At 47.4% G+C, this 14,590-nt stretch overlaps 1 protein-coding gene across 6 annotated transcripts in view; it reads left to right on the top strand.

The window, feature by feature from the left end:
• Nucleotides 1–14,590, top strand: part of PPP2R5C (protein phosphatase 2 regulatory subunit B'gamma) — a 120,241-nt gene that overhangs the window by 74,164 nt on the left and 31,487 nt on the right. The gene's annotated exons all lie outside the window — the stretch shown is intronic.

Genomic DNA, 14,590 nt, shown 5'->3' with positions numbered 1-14,590 from the left:
TCTTGGGAATGTGTCCGGTGTCCGAGAGGTGACAGTGAGAGAAACCGGTACCTTCAAGGTCCAGTCCGAGTGCCCTGTGTGCGTTAACTTCTTTAACTCCCTGAACACCCAGGGTTGGTTACCTTGGAATTCCCAGTTATTTTCGTACCCTCTTTAATGTAACAGTGCCGATGATAGTTTAAAAGTAAACATATATTGCTTGTATATGTGCAGGAAAATTGTAATGATGGGGCAGAGTTCAAATAGTGATGGGACCAAGCTTGTGTTGGGACAGGCCCCCCTGACTGGCCAGCGGCCTCCAGTCAATGCCAGTGTCGGGACAGGCCGCCCTGATTGGCTGACGGCCGCTGTCATTCTGTGCTTGGTTCCAGGTCGGTTTCATTCAGCTCCGAAGCTCAGTCCTCTGCCGACTCCTACTCCGCAGCCTGTCTCCAGGCCCGCTGCGGGATCCCATTTGGAGCTCATACTGTTTGACCCTGAATTCATTTTCTGTTGAGTGTTTTTGGAATTGTTGGTGTTTTTTCCACCTTTGAAATGAGAACTCCCTGGTTATAAGGGGAGTCCTTGCTACTTAATATAAAATTTTATATCCTGATTTTCGTTGAACTCCTTCTTAAGTTGCAGATTTTTTTCCCCCACAGCTATATGTTTCAGAATTAACTAATCTCATGACCTGAAATACGTTTATTTCTCACTTTCATATGTTGCTTTGGGTAAAGAATTTGAAAGTAATATACCTTTTTGTAGTTTTCACAATCTGTTGTGTCAGAAGTTGAGATCAACTTGATTATTTTAATTTGTTGTTAACTCAGAGTTGAGAATTTACCAATGTGTGGCCAAGGCCAAGGCTGCGAGGGCCACGTGGGTCCCCTCCCCAGACCACGTGATGAGTGTCCTGACGCTCTTCCCATTCAGACTAAGAAAAATGGGAGACTCTCTTTTTTCACTGCTTAATTTCAACTCTCATTTACTTTGGAAGGCCTCCCAAATGCCAGAATCTCAAAGAACAATCTAATACTTCTCCTAACACCTTCATAATTTTGTCGTTCACAATACATTTTATAATCCTCCTGGAATTTTGTTTTCTTTTATGGTGCAGAGGAGGGATGTAACTTTATTTTCTTGTAAAGTGATTGAAAAATCACTGCTCTCTGAGTCATATATTCCCTTTTCCCTTTTTTTTTTTTTTAAGATTTTATTTACTTACTTGAGAGAGAGAGCATGAGGTGCGGGGGCAGAGGGAGGGAGAGGAAAGGGAGCCTGACTGGGGCTCGATCCCAGGACCCTGAGATCATGACTTGAGCCAAAGGCAGACGCTTCACAACTGAGCCACCCAGGCACCCCCCCCCCCTTATTTTAAATGCTTCTTTATTACATATTAAATTTATTTTACCTTTAAATTAAACCCATTTATGAATATGTTTGAATTTATAAGCACATCAGTTTGTTATGTATTAAATCACTTGATTGGAAGGATTTTCCATTGTTAAGGAGGGAAGAGTCTGCAGAGCATGAGGCCGTGGTTGGCCTGGTTTGGGTCAGACGCCAGCCCTGCGCCGGGGCCCGCCCGGCTGCTCGGTTCACCGTCCCTCGAGCTGACACAGCAGGCGCACGTTACATAAACTCCTCAGGATGCAAAAAGCCCTGGAACTTTTTTTTAGGTTAAATAATCGTTAACTTTTCTCCCTGTTACAATTGTGTCCTAACTGGGTTCTCTTCCTGCTGTCTTCACTTTGTCCCCTCCCCCAAAATTCAGGTTGGTCTTTGGAGTGTTGCACTGTGGACCCCCTAAAACACTGTGGACCCTTATTGAGTGAGCATCCACTGTGGGCCAGGAACTTTTTTAGGGGAGGAAATAGAGTAGTGGACGGTACTTCTGCCCTCCCAGAGCTTTCCTTTTCACAGGGACAGGCAAAAAGAAGAGTACGGTAGGGATGATGGCAGTGCTTTCTGGCCCTGGGAGAGGTAGAGTGTAGGTGCAGAACTCGAGCAGCCTGTAGAAGGCCTTCACCCCAAGCAGTGCCTGGACCCAGTGCGGCAGGTTGAAGAGATGGGGAACCCTTTGCGGTTCCCTCCGGATGCCCCCACTTTGCTGACCCTTGAGGCAGCACTTAGCCAGCTCCCGCAAGCATTGCGTGGTCGGTGTGCGTGCTATCAGCGCGTTTTTAAGGACACGCATTTCCACTTACTTGGGAGAATCCGAAGTTCTATAGATGTTATACTCCTGCTGCTACTTCTTTTAAATATGCTGCCTGTCAGACTGGGCTGTTGTATGGTTTTTTTCTTTTTAACAAATGCCCATGGGGTGCCTGGGTGGCTCAGTCATTAAGCGTCTGCCTTCGGCTCACGTCATGATCCCAGGGTCCTGGGATCGAGCCCCACATCAGGCTCCCTACTCAGCAGGAAGCCTGCTTCTCTGTCTCCCACTCCCCCTGCTCTCTCACAAGGTCTCTCTCTGTCAAATAAATGAATAAAATCTTAAAAAATGTCCTGAGAGAGAATTCAGGTACCATGCAAGTCACCCATTTCAAATACACAGTCCCGAAAGCGATGGTGGAGAGGCGGGGCGCCCAGGTGGGATCCAAGGCAGGAGAGAAGCTGGAGTATGTGCAGGACGGGACGTGGGTGCACCCCGATGTATGTAATGGCAGGGGCGCTTAGCAGTTGGAAGTAATGGATGAATTAGATGTAAGAGATGAAAACAGTAATCCATGTACATAGCAAAGTGGGTCTGGGGCCATTGAGAAGAAAGCAGTAGTAACGGGAAGATGGTGTCTTTTTGGTATTTTACAGCTGCTCTGTGACTTCGGGAGGAGTGGTACTTCCTGTTAACTTTGCACTTGTCTTTGTGCCGTCACCCCAGCCCAGCTAATAGCAAAGCTGTTCTTTCTCGCTCTGAGCCCATTTTCACTCTTTCTATCCCACAGAGGTTTTCACTCTTTCGCTCTTCTTAGCTGAGGGCAGGGGAGTTCAACCATAGAACATTATTCTGTAGAATTCAAATCTTAACTGTTGTCTGGGTCCCGCTCACCTAACGATGTTTCACAGAACAGAGTTTGTGGTTGCTTCAGCAGCAGCGTAGTGGTGGATGGTCAGACAGGACAGTGGCTGCATTCCGGGATCCAAGACTCTGGAGGGCCCACATCTGAACACTGTAATATGACAAATACCGGAAGAATGATGGTGGTCAGAACGTGAGGTCCACTTGTAAGTCAGCGGCCAAGTTGACCCAAGTTAAATGAAAAGAGCAGATCCCATTTTTAATCTGAAGAGTGTGCAGAATCAGCTGTTGGGGTACCAGCAAAAATATCGCATGCATTGATTTGCTTGTTTGTTTCTCTGATATTTTTAGTGATGTTAAAGATCTCGTAGAGTCAGTCGCCAGGGGCGGCGCAGTTGGTTAAGCAACTGTCATGATCCCAGAGTCCAGGAATCAAGTCCCGCATGGGGCTCCCAGCTCTGTGGGGAGTCTGCTTCTCCCTCTGACCTTCTCCCCTCTCATCCTCTCTCTCTCTCTCAAATAAATAAATAAAATCTTTAAAAAATAATAATAATAGGGGCACCTGGGTGGCTCAGTGGGTTAAAGCCTCTGCCTTCAGCTCAGGTCATGATCCCAGCATCCTGGGATGAAACCCCGCATCGGGCTATCTGCTCAGCGGGGAGCCTGCTTCCTCCTCTCTCTCTCTCTCTGCCTGCCTCTTTGCCTACTTGAAATCTCTGTCAAATAAATAAATAAAATCTTAAAAATAATAATAATAGGGGTGCCTGGGTGGTTCAGTGGGTTAAAGCCTCTGCCTTCGGCTCCAGTCATGATCCCAGGATTCTGGGATCGAGCCCCCCATCAGGCTCTCTGGTCAGTGAGGAGCCTGCTTCCCCATCTCTCTCTGCCTGCTTCTCTGCCTACATGTGATTTCTGTCTGTCAAATAAATAAATAAAATCTTAAAAAATAATGATAATAATAAAATATACAAGCCCATGATTTTTAGTATATTTACAGAATTGTGCAGCCATCATCATGTCGCATTTTTTTTTAAAGATTTTAAAGATTTTATTTATTTATTTAACAGAGAGAGAGATCACAAGTAGGCCTGATGCGGGGCTCGATATCAGGACCCTGGGATCATGACCTGAGCCGAAAGCAGAGGCCTTAACTCATTGAGCCACCCAGGCGCCTCCACATCTCATTTTTTCAGAACACGTTCACCCCCTAAAAAGAAGCCCCATACCCAAGAATAGTCACTGCCGTTTTCCCTAACCTGTCACCACCAGCCTCTGGCAACCACTCACCTACTGCCTTCCTCTCTATAGATGTGTCTCACCGGACTTACCGTGTAACTAGAATTCTGGGGTATGTGGTCTTCCTGCATTTAGCGTAATGCTTCCAAGGTTCACCCAGATCGTAGCCTGTGTCACTGCTTCTCTCTGTTGCTCCGTAGTATTTCCATGCATGGACACGTACCACGTTTTGATTGACCCGTTCATCTGTGGGTGGGCATCTGGGTCATTTCCGCTCCATGGCAGTTATAAGTAACGCCGCTGTGAGCATTGGTGTCCAAGCTGCCATGGGCACGTCTCTCGAGTATTTACCCGGAGTGGGGCTAGGCCCCACTGCCAGGCCCTGTTTTCACTGTGTGTGTTTATTTATTTGACAGAGAGAGACACAGGAAGAGAGGGAGCACTAGTAGGGGGAGTGGGAGAAGGAGAAGCAGGCTCCCACCCAGCAGGGAGCCGGATACGGGGCTCGATCCCAGGATTCTGAGACATGACCTGAACCAAAGGCAGACGTTTAACCGAGTCACCCAGGCACCACCCCCCCAATTTATTTTCAAGTTAAAAAAAAAAAAAAACTTCCGAGAGACAAGGATGAAAAGGAGCAGTATGCTCCGGGCATGGGGAGTTGCAGGCCTGAATCACATAAACTCCATTATCTCTTCATTTCAGTCATTTTTTAAATATAATCAGCCATCTGTTTGGTTTTTTCAATTCAGTTCTCTAGTTAATCTGTTTTTCAGGCATTGGCATTTTTCTGAGAGTCAGCACGCTGGTAGCAAAACCACTGTTTCCACAGACACCGTGTTGACGTGACGTCACTCGAAGCCAGACCGGTTATTCAGAGGAATGTTAGCGAGCATCTTCTCGAAAATAAAAAGAGAAGGTCACTTAAAGGGAAATAGCCGACAGTGTTTGTTGTCCATGACAGAGTTTGAGTTTTGGGGTGAAAATTTGAATTTTGGAAATTTGAATTTTGGAACTTGTGTCCATCAGCTTCCCAGGGCCACAGGCTCTCCTGCTGAGGTCAATGGTGGTAGGAACCCAACAGGCGAAATGAGGCCCCACCAGGCATCTGCATAATCCAGGGAACCAGTGTTTTCCAAATGCACAATAAATAATGTTCCATAATCATTTGTGGGCCCGAGAGCCATTCAGAATGCAAGACACCCCATTGGATTTTGACACAGAGACCCCTCCTTGAAAGAAAGACCACCGTTGGTCAAGTTTGGATGTAGTATCACAGAAGCCCATGTTATCCAAACGGGCTGTTGATTACTCCTCCCTTTTCCAACTACAAACTCTAAAAGACATTTTTTCTTTTCTTTTCTGTCATCTTTTTTTTTTTAATTATGTTGTGTTAGTCACCATACAGTACGTTGTTTTCCTCCTGTATTTCAACCAAACCAGCACTCAGAATGTAGAAGCAGACATGGGAATCGGCTGTTTTCTATTAAGCCAGATATTAAAGAGATTAGCAAAAATGGAAAAAATGCCACTCTTCTCCCTAAATTTTTGTTTGTTTTAGGAAATGCAGTTGACCTCTCAACCACACAGGTTTGAACCAAGAAGGTCCAGCTATACATGGATTTTTTTCCTTAAGATTTTTTTTAAAAGATTTTATTTATTTATTTGACAGAGATCACAAGTAGGCAGAGAACCAGGCAGGGAGTGGGGAGCAGGCTTCCCACGGAGCAGGGAGCCCGATGCGGGGCTCGATCCCAGGACCCTGAGATCATGACCTGAGCCTAAGGCAGAGGCTTAACTCCCTGAGCCACCTAGGCGCCCCAAGATTTTTTATTTATTTATTTGACAGAGAGAGAGACAGTGAGAGAGGGAACACAAGCAGGGGGAGTGTTAGAGGGAGAAGCAGGCTTCCTGCTGTGCAAGGAGCCTGATTCGGGGCTCAATCCCAGGACCCTGGAGTCATGACCAGAGCCGAAGGCCGACGCTTAACTGACTGAGCCACCCAGGCATCCCAGATTTTATATGTATGTGTATATACACATACACATAATACTGTACCATAAATGTATTTTCTCCTCCACAGGATTTTCTTAGCATTTTCTTTTCTCCAGATTACCTTATTTTAAGAATATAGTATATACTACATATAGCACACAAAGTATGTGTTAAATTTATTTATGTTATCAGTAAGGCTTCCAGTCAACAATTGGCTTAATTAGTAATTAAGTTTAGGGGGAGTCAGAAGACCTGTGCAGGAAGTCAACCCCTCTAACCCATGCGTTCATAAGAGTCACCTGTATCCTATGTGATAGGAGATCTTGCAAAATAACTGACACGGGGTGCCTGGGTGGCTCAGTCAGTCTCCCTTTCCCACTCCTCTCACTGTCTCTGTCAAATAAATAAATAAAATCTTTAAAAAAAAAAAAAAAGAAAATGAAATAACTGTTATGAAAATCATTTTCTATTTATATATAATATATATTATATATTTATATCTATATAAATGTACATTTATATTGAGACAGTGGGCTTGTTATTTTTTAATAGATTCATGGGTTGTTTTTTTTTTCCAGTTTAATTTCTAATACAGTCAACATCAACAGAATGACTCGTAAGCAAAAGCTCTTTGGGATTCTCAGTAATTTTTAGGAGTTTCAAAGGGCCCCAAGACCCAAGTTTGAAAACCACTTCTCCAGAAGAGCACCGCTCAGAGGCTGTGGCATGGGCACCCCCTGGGTGCCTGTTAGAAATGCTGCTTCCCAGCCTTGTACCCACGTGTTCCCCAGCATTCTTCAGCACAGCAGAAGTTTCAGAATAGCTTCCGAGCAGCCTTCCTGCGCTGTCCACTGAACGCACTGGCAGCTCTGACCTCCCCTAGGCTGTAGATCCCAGAAGGGATAGACTGGTTTTGCTTTCCCGTTTCTGAGTTTGGCCGGTGCCTTCCATGAGCTCAGTAGATGCCCATTCAGTGTAGAGCTTCCTGCAGAGACAAAAACATTAAAATGAGGCTTAGTAGTGATGCCCGCTGAAGATCAGAGAAGGAATTGGTTAGATCAGAGGCAGGATGAGCTGGGAGGCTCCGGGCACTTTGCGTCAAATGGATGGCTCTGGAATGGCCCGCATCTGTGGTTTGGGGTGACGACCGAGAATGAGACACAGTATCATCCCTGACCCCGTCACCCACACTCACCCAGGAGACAACATATATTCCAGAGGAATACAGTGTGAGCTGTTAACAGCAGCTGCTTTGGGATGCTGTGGCTTATGCAGATTTTTCCATTTTACCATATTTCTTGTGATTTTTATAACTTTTCATAATGATCATGTACCACATTATCATCAAAAATCAGTAAATAGGTTTTCTTCAAACCGCCCCCCCACGGCGCCTTGTACATAAAGTGAACAGTAATGCTGGTCTACCAGGACGCACGCTGGGATTCCAGGGAAGACAAGTCCGTCCCACCATTTTCACCTGTACTGCTTGTAAGTGACCGGATAGTGCCTTACAAGTTTGTTCTTTTATGCTTAGGGTTCAAGTCAGCATTTTCTGTGAAGGGCAGAGCAGTGATTCTGGGGTCCTTGGGAGACGTGTCCGGCCCACGGCCCCAGAGTGATTGTCTTGTACTCACTTCAGAGTTGACGTTGGATGCTCTCCTTCGTCTATTTTTACATCTGATATTTACAGTGTGTTCTGGGAAGCACTGCTTGCTGTAAGGGTGAAGATATTTTGGAAATGGGAGAGGAAAACATGTTGTGAATAAAGGAGATAGTGTATTAACCAGCAAGGCTTCAAGTGGTGTGCAGATTTCTCTCCACTGAGGATTTAAATCATGCATTCCCCTTGTGTGTTTCGTTGTTTTTGTTTAGCCAAAGTCACAGACACGTGGCTTAGAGACGCACATCAGCAGAGAGCTAGAAAGAGATGAAAACATATGGTGCTTTTTGAAACCCAGAGAATGATTTTTCTACTTTATATATCAGTAAGTCATTTCTTGGAGATTTGTTCCAATTATTTTGGGAGAACTTCCTTTTGTTTTGTTGCATGTTTTTAAATTATAGAAGAAAGGCATGTTTGTTTTCAGTAAGTGAGATAAATACAAAAGTATAGGAAGTGAAAGTTAATTCTTCTCCTTCCTCCACCCCTCCCCAGTTCTGCCTGTACCCATCCCCACTTGCAGCCAACTGATTTATTTGTATTATTTTTTCAAAAGGCTTCTAAGAACTTTGAGGGGGTGGCGATGAATATGTTCATTATCTTGCTTGTGCGATGGTTTCACAGACGTATGCACATCAGACATGTATCAGACCCTACACGAAACACCCACACCCGAAACACAGTCACGGCATGTCAGTTACACCTCAGCAAAACCTGGGAGTTTTTAAAGCTCCCAAGTGGAAGGGTCTGTCTTTCATCTAGGGGCACAGTGGAGAAATTACTGAGACACAAAGGGCATTGTGAACCAAACTTATGGCCAAGAATTACCCTTTCATAGGATGTTTTAAAATTAATTCTTAATTTATGAGACTAGACACCTGGGCGCTCAGGTCATGATCTCAGAGTCCTAGGATTGAGTCCCACATCGGGCTCCTTGTTCAACCAGGAGCCTGCTTCTCCCTCTGGCTGCTGCTTCCCCCTCTTGTGCTCCCTCTCTCTGACAAATAAGTAAATAAATAAAATCTTTTTAAAAAATAAAATTAAATTCTTAGTTTACATACAGCAGAGTTCATTCTTTTTAGTGAACGGTTCTCTGAGATTTGGTAAATATGTGTAATCATATAGTCATCACCATAATCAAAATAGAGAACAGTTCCGTCCCTCTCCAAAAAAGCTACTTTTGCTCCCCCCTTGTAGTCAAGGCTTCTCCTCCTCCCCCGTTGTCCCCGGCCACCACTGATCTGTCCCAGTCTATCATGTTGCCTTCTCCAGAGAGTCATGTAGATGGTCTCACGCGATATGTAGCCTTTGGGGTCCGGCTTCCTTCGTTGTGCATGGTGGGTTTGAGATCCACCAGCAGCCTGTCCCTTGTAACCATCCAGTAGTGCCTCACAACGTTGATGTACCCCAGTTTGCCCATCCCCTGCTGAAGGTGGGCTCCCATCTGGGGCAGTAAAACTGCTGTAAATCTTCGTGTGCAAGTTTTGGACAAAGGTTTTCATTTGCCTGGGGAAGGCAGGACTCCTAGGTCACGTCTTTTATGTTTAACTCTCCAAACTGCTTTCCGAAGCAGCTGTGCGCTGTCTGCACCCCCCAGCAGGCTGTGACGCACCGTTGTCAGCATTTAGGGTTGTCAGCTCCTTTATTCAACTTGGCATTTTTTCTTTTAAGGATTTTGTTTTTGGGGTGCCCGGGTGGCATAGTCGGTTGAGCATCAAACTCTTGGTTTTGGCTCAGATCGTGAGATCAAGCCCAGCTTTGGACTCTGTGCTCAGAATGGAGTGTGCTTCAGACTCTTACCCTCTCCCTCTGCCCCTGCCCCCTCTTCTCTCTCTCTTTCTCTCCCCCACCCAAATAAATAAATCTTTTTTTAAAAAATGATTTTATTTTGGGGGCTCCTGGGTGACTCAGTGGGTTAAGGCCTCTGCCTTCGGCTCAGGTCATGATCTCAGGGTCCTGGGATCGAGCCCCGCACCGGGCTCTCTGCTCAGCAAGGAGCCTGCTTCCTCCTCTCTTTCTGCCTGCCTCTCTGCCTGCTTGTGATCTCTGTCTGTCAAATAAATAAATAAAATCTTTTTTAAAAAATTTTTAAAAAATAATAAATGATTTTATTTTTAACTAATCTCTGTACCCAGCGTAGGGCTCAAACCCACAACCCTGGGATCAAGAGTCTCATGTTCCACTGACTGAGCCAGCCAGGTGCCCCTCTCATTTTGGTTCTGATTTGCATTTCCCTAATGACTAATGATGCTGAGCACTTTTTCCTGTCCTTGTCATTTGTAGGTCTTCCTTGGTGGCGTGTCTATTCAAATCACTTGCCCATGTTTTCATTGGGTTTTTTGTTTTCTTATTATTGAACTTGAGACTTCTTTACATGTTCTAGATACAAACCTTTGCCAGTTAGGTGATTTGTAAATGTTTTCTCCCCATCTGCGGCTTGTCTTTTTATTTTGAGAGGGTCTTTTTTTTTTTTTTTTATTGACATATAATGTATTGTTTGCCCCAGGGGTACAGGTCTGTAAATTATCAGTCTTATTTACACATTTCACAGCACTCACCATAGCACATACTCCCCCCAGTGTCCATCACCCTGCCACCCCATCCCTCCTACCCCCCAGCAACCCTCAGTCTGTTTCCTGGGATTAAGAGTCTCTTATGGTTTGTCTCCCTCCCCAGTCCCATCTTGTTTCATTTTTTCCCTCCCTAACCCCCACAGCCCCCCACTCTCTCACTCAAATTCCTCACATTAGATATCCTATGATAATTGTCTTTCTCTGATTGACTTATTATTCTGAGAATGTCTTTCACAGAGTTTTAGATCAGGTGAAGTCTAACTTATGATTATTTTTAATATTTTTATTTTTATTTATTTGACAGACAGAGATCACAAGTAGGCAGACAAGCAGACAGGCAGGCAGAGAGAGGGGAGGGCGAGAAGCAGGTTCCCTGCTGAGCAGAGAGCCCGATGTGGGGCTCGATCCCAGGACCCTGGGATCATGACCTGAGCCGAAGGCAGAGGCTTTAACCCACTGAGCCACCCAGGTGCCCCTTATGATTTGTTTTTATGGACCCTGCTTTTTTTGGTGTCATATTGAGAAGTCTTTGCCTGACCTGAGCTTAAAAAGATTTTTTTCCTTAAAGTTTTATGGTTTTATAGTTTTACATCTCACATCTAGGTCTGTGATTCATTTTGCTTGAGGTTCATTTTTTTTGGCATATGGATGTCTTCATATGGTCTTCATTACCATCACTTCATAAATTCTGGGGTCAAGTAGTGTGAATGCTTTGATATTGTTTTTACTTTCTTAAAGTTCTTAGACTATCTAGTTTTTGTACCTTTCCATATAAATTTTGGAATCGGTTTGTTACCTACAAAATATCCTTCAGGGGGTTTGATTGGGATTGCATTACTATGTAGATTTGGGGAGAGTGGATACCTTAGCAGTGTTGAACCTTTTAGTCCATGAACATAGTATGTCTTCATTTTGGCATTTGTTTTGTGGCTTTCAGCATTCGGATCCTACATGTATTTTTTCAGGCTCATAAAATATTTCGTCTTTTGGTGCTATTGTAATTAGGGCTCTTTATATTCTGTTTTCTAATTGTTTATTGCCTCTTTTTTCTGGCAGTTCTGTCAAGTTTTACATCATGTTATTCAGAGAGTAGATATTAGTGTTTATTAGTTGACTCCTTTATCATTACAGAGTGGCCCTCTTTATCCCCAGTAATCTTATTTGCTCCAAAACCTACTCTGTCTGATGTTGATATAGACATTTCAGCTCTCTCCTTACTAATGTGAACCTGGTTTGTCTTTTTCCTTCCTTTACTTTTTGACCAATTTGTATCCTTATATTTAAAGAGAGCTTGTTGCAGACAGCATGGAGTTGAGTGTTATTTTTCTATTAAGTCAGACAGTGTCTAGTGGTTGGTTGGTTGGTTGGGTGTGCAAACTACTTACTTTCAATGTGAGTATTGGTGTTGTTGGGTTTAAGTCCGCTGTCCTGCTGTGTGCCTGTGCAGTCCCCGCGGCGACACCTGGACTCTACCATTGAAAGCAGGCTTGAACTAACCTCACAAATGAGGAAAGGCGTAGATTTTCTCTTAAGATTGCCACTAGGGGGGCGCCTGGGTGGCTCAGTCATTAAGCATCTGCCTTCAGCTCAGGTCATGATCCCAGGGTCCTGGGATCGAGCCCTGCATGGGGCTCTCTACTCGGCAGGAGGCCTGCTTCTCCCTTTCCCACTCTCCCTGCTTCTGTTCCCTCTCGCTGTCTCTTTCATTCAGATATTCTAACGTGCCCTTTATTAGGGTTTTTATGCTCTCTCCACTGGGGCCTTGTAACCGGCAGTGAGTTCCCAGGCCCTGGTCACTTCTGGAACTGTGTTCCTGGGCTCTTCCTGTTCATTCTGTTCCCTAATGACGTTGCTGTTAGCGGAGAGGGTGTGCTGTTAGTCTTGTACTTGTATTTTTGGTTTCTGTATCCTAGCGCAGCCGAGATGGTCTGTTATATGGTTTCTCCTGTTTTTTCCAGATACACTGTAACTTTTACAAATACAATTTTCTTTTAAAAAATAATAATAATGTCGATGGGCTCTCTCCCCAATTCCCCCCACCCTACGCACCCCCACGATGCATTTCAGGACTCTCAGAACCTAGTGTTTCTGACTGTAGGAGGATGAGCTCCAGAGGAGCTGAGACCCGGCCTCAGCGGCCTCACCTCTACACATAGTTGTGCGAATACAGTAGAGTACGTTCAGGGGTGGAGGAACCCGTGTGGTTTAGACGAGGAACTGAGTATCCAGCCTCGCTGACCTGTTGTCCGGGAAAGTGGCTTACCGGGGTGGTCCTCGTCTCTGGCTGTCCGTCCCCTCTCCCCCGCGCCCCCGCCGTCCGCGGCGCTGCACTTAGATGGGCGCACGCGCGGCCTGGCACTCACCCGCCGCTGGCCACTGCCCCAGGTACCGAAAGGCTTCATGACGCCGCTGCACCGCGGCGTGTCCCGCAGGGTTGCTCGCACCTGACTGAGTAGGTGCAGCGGTCTGGGCCAGAGCCTCTGCAGCTGGTTTAAGCCAGGAAAGCGGGGCGTCGAGGCCGCTGTGAAAGCGGGTGCTGCCGAATACGCAGAGTCCGTGCGCGCCCCACCGGCCGCCGTGCGCGTCCCCTACGTGCGCGCGTCCCCTACGTGCGCGCGCCCACGAGCACGGCCGCCACACGTGCGCGCCCCCGCCCGCTCCCCGCGGGCCCTGGGCAGTTAGGAGGTTGGTGCCTTGTGTACACGTGAGAAAACCCGAGCGTGGGCAGGATTTTCGGGGCACAGTCCCTGGCTCTGGGTCGAGGACGGCCGGAACCTGCCTCCCCCGCCAGTCCCGGGCCCTGCTGCCCTGTCCGTGTGGCCTGACTCCGGCTGGGACCACAGCCCTGGGGACACTGTCACCTCGTGCGAGCTGAGCGGTTAAAAGGAATCCGTCGGGTCCCCGTCCAGCCCCCAGAACAAACCGGTTTCCTTCCACTTCTGCGCGTGAGGAGGACGGACACCAGCCCCCCCGTGGTGTCCAGCCTGGACTCCGCGTGGCTGGACGGCTTGGCCCGCCCTCCTGCCGGCGCTTGGCTCGCCGGACCCGGCAGCGTTCGTGCTCAGAATCCCTGAGACGCAAGGACCGCTTGAGGCGGCCGTCCCCTGCCTGCAGCCCTTGTCCTCCCCATGTTGGCGGTTGGCGCAGCCTTTTCTGCAGCCGAGCCTCGAACTCCTGCGCCGGCCGTGGTGGGAAGGCTGTGTCTTGGGGAAGAAGCAGTTTCGTGGCAGTTCGAGTCGGCCAGCAGGAAAACTTCCTGGATCTGGGCTGGTCGCCTTCGGGGACACTGAAAAGAGGATTTGGGCTGTAAAAGCCCGGTGGTCTGCCAGCCCCGCAGACTCCCGACCCCGCCTGTGGGGTCCGGGCTGTAGGTGACCGGACACCCCGCACGGGCTTCAACTTGAAACTGGGGTCATGAGCTTCTCCACTGGTAGGCGGTAACCAGCTTCCTAGGAGTCTTCACCAAGCAGATGTGTGGGTCAGAGTCTGACCAGAGAAGCAACCAGTAAGAGACAGAGACAGCCCGGGAGATCCTTTCCCAGGAACGCCTTCGGGCAGGAGCCGAGGCCGCCTCCACAGGGAGGGTTTTGTCTTCCTCTGGGAAAACCATGGTTCTGTTCTTCAGACTTGGCAGCTAAGTGGCTGCGGCCCACCCACGTCCTCAGGGTTCATCTCTCGAGCTGCAGGTCGGCTGACTGAGATGTCGACCCTAGCTACAGATACCTCCACGGGTGCTGCTCCCATTTGTGTCCAATAGTAAGCCATGATCTGTCCCATCTCGCTTTCCTGCCCCCGGTTAGTCTCTCTGGGGACAGCTGCCCCACCTGCTGTCACACTTCAGTCCTCATGGGCAGTCTGGCCAGTGAGGGACCTGTGGGGGCACCTGCTGGCCCCAAGCAGAGCAGGAGGGCGGCTGCCCGCCCCCCCCGCGTGCATGCTCCCTTCCTGAGTGGGACTGAGATGTCACAGGCTGTAGTGAGTATGTCCAGGAGAAGCAGGCCTAGCGTGTGTCTGGAGCACCTCCACCTCCCAGGGACGCCATGTGGGCTCTGTCCTCCTGCGCTGGGCATGTGGCTCTCCTCTGCTACACTCTTTTCCAGGCACCTGCCATCTCTGGGTGACTGT

Source organism: Lontra canadensis, unplaced genomic scaffold (genome assembly GCF_010015895.1).
Source record: "Lontra canadensis isolate GAN:19392208 unplaced genomic scaffold, GSC_riverotter_1.0 scaffold108, whole genome shotgun sequence".
NCBI classification, from domain to species: Eukaryota; Metazoa; Chordata; class Mammalia; order Carnivora; family Mustelidae; genus Lontra; species Lontra canadensis.
The sequence above is the reverse complement of the archived record's forward strand: the minus strand, read 5'-3'. Positions and strand labels throughout refer to the sequence as shown.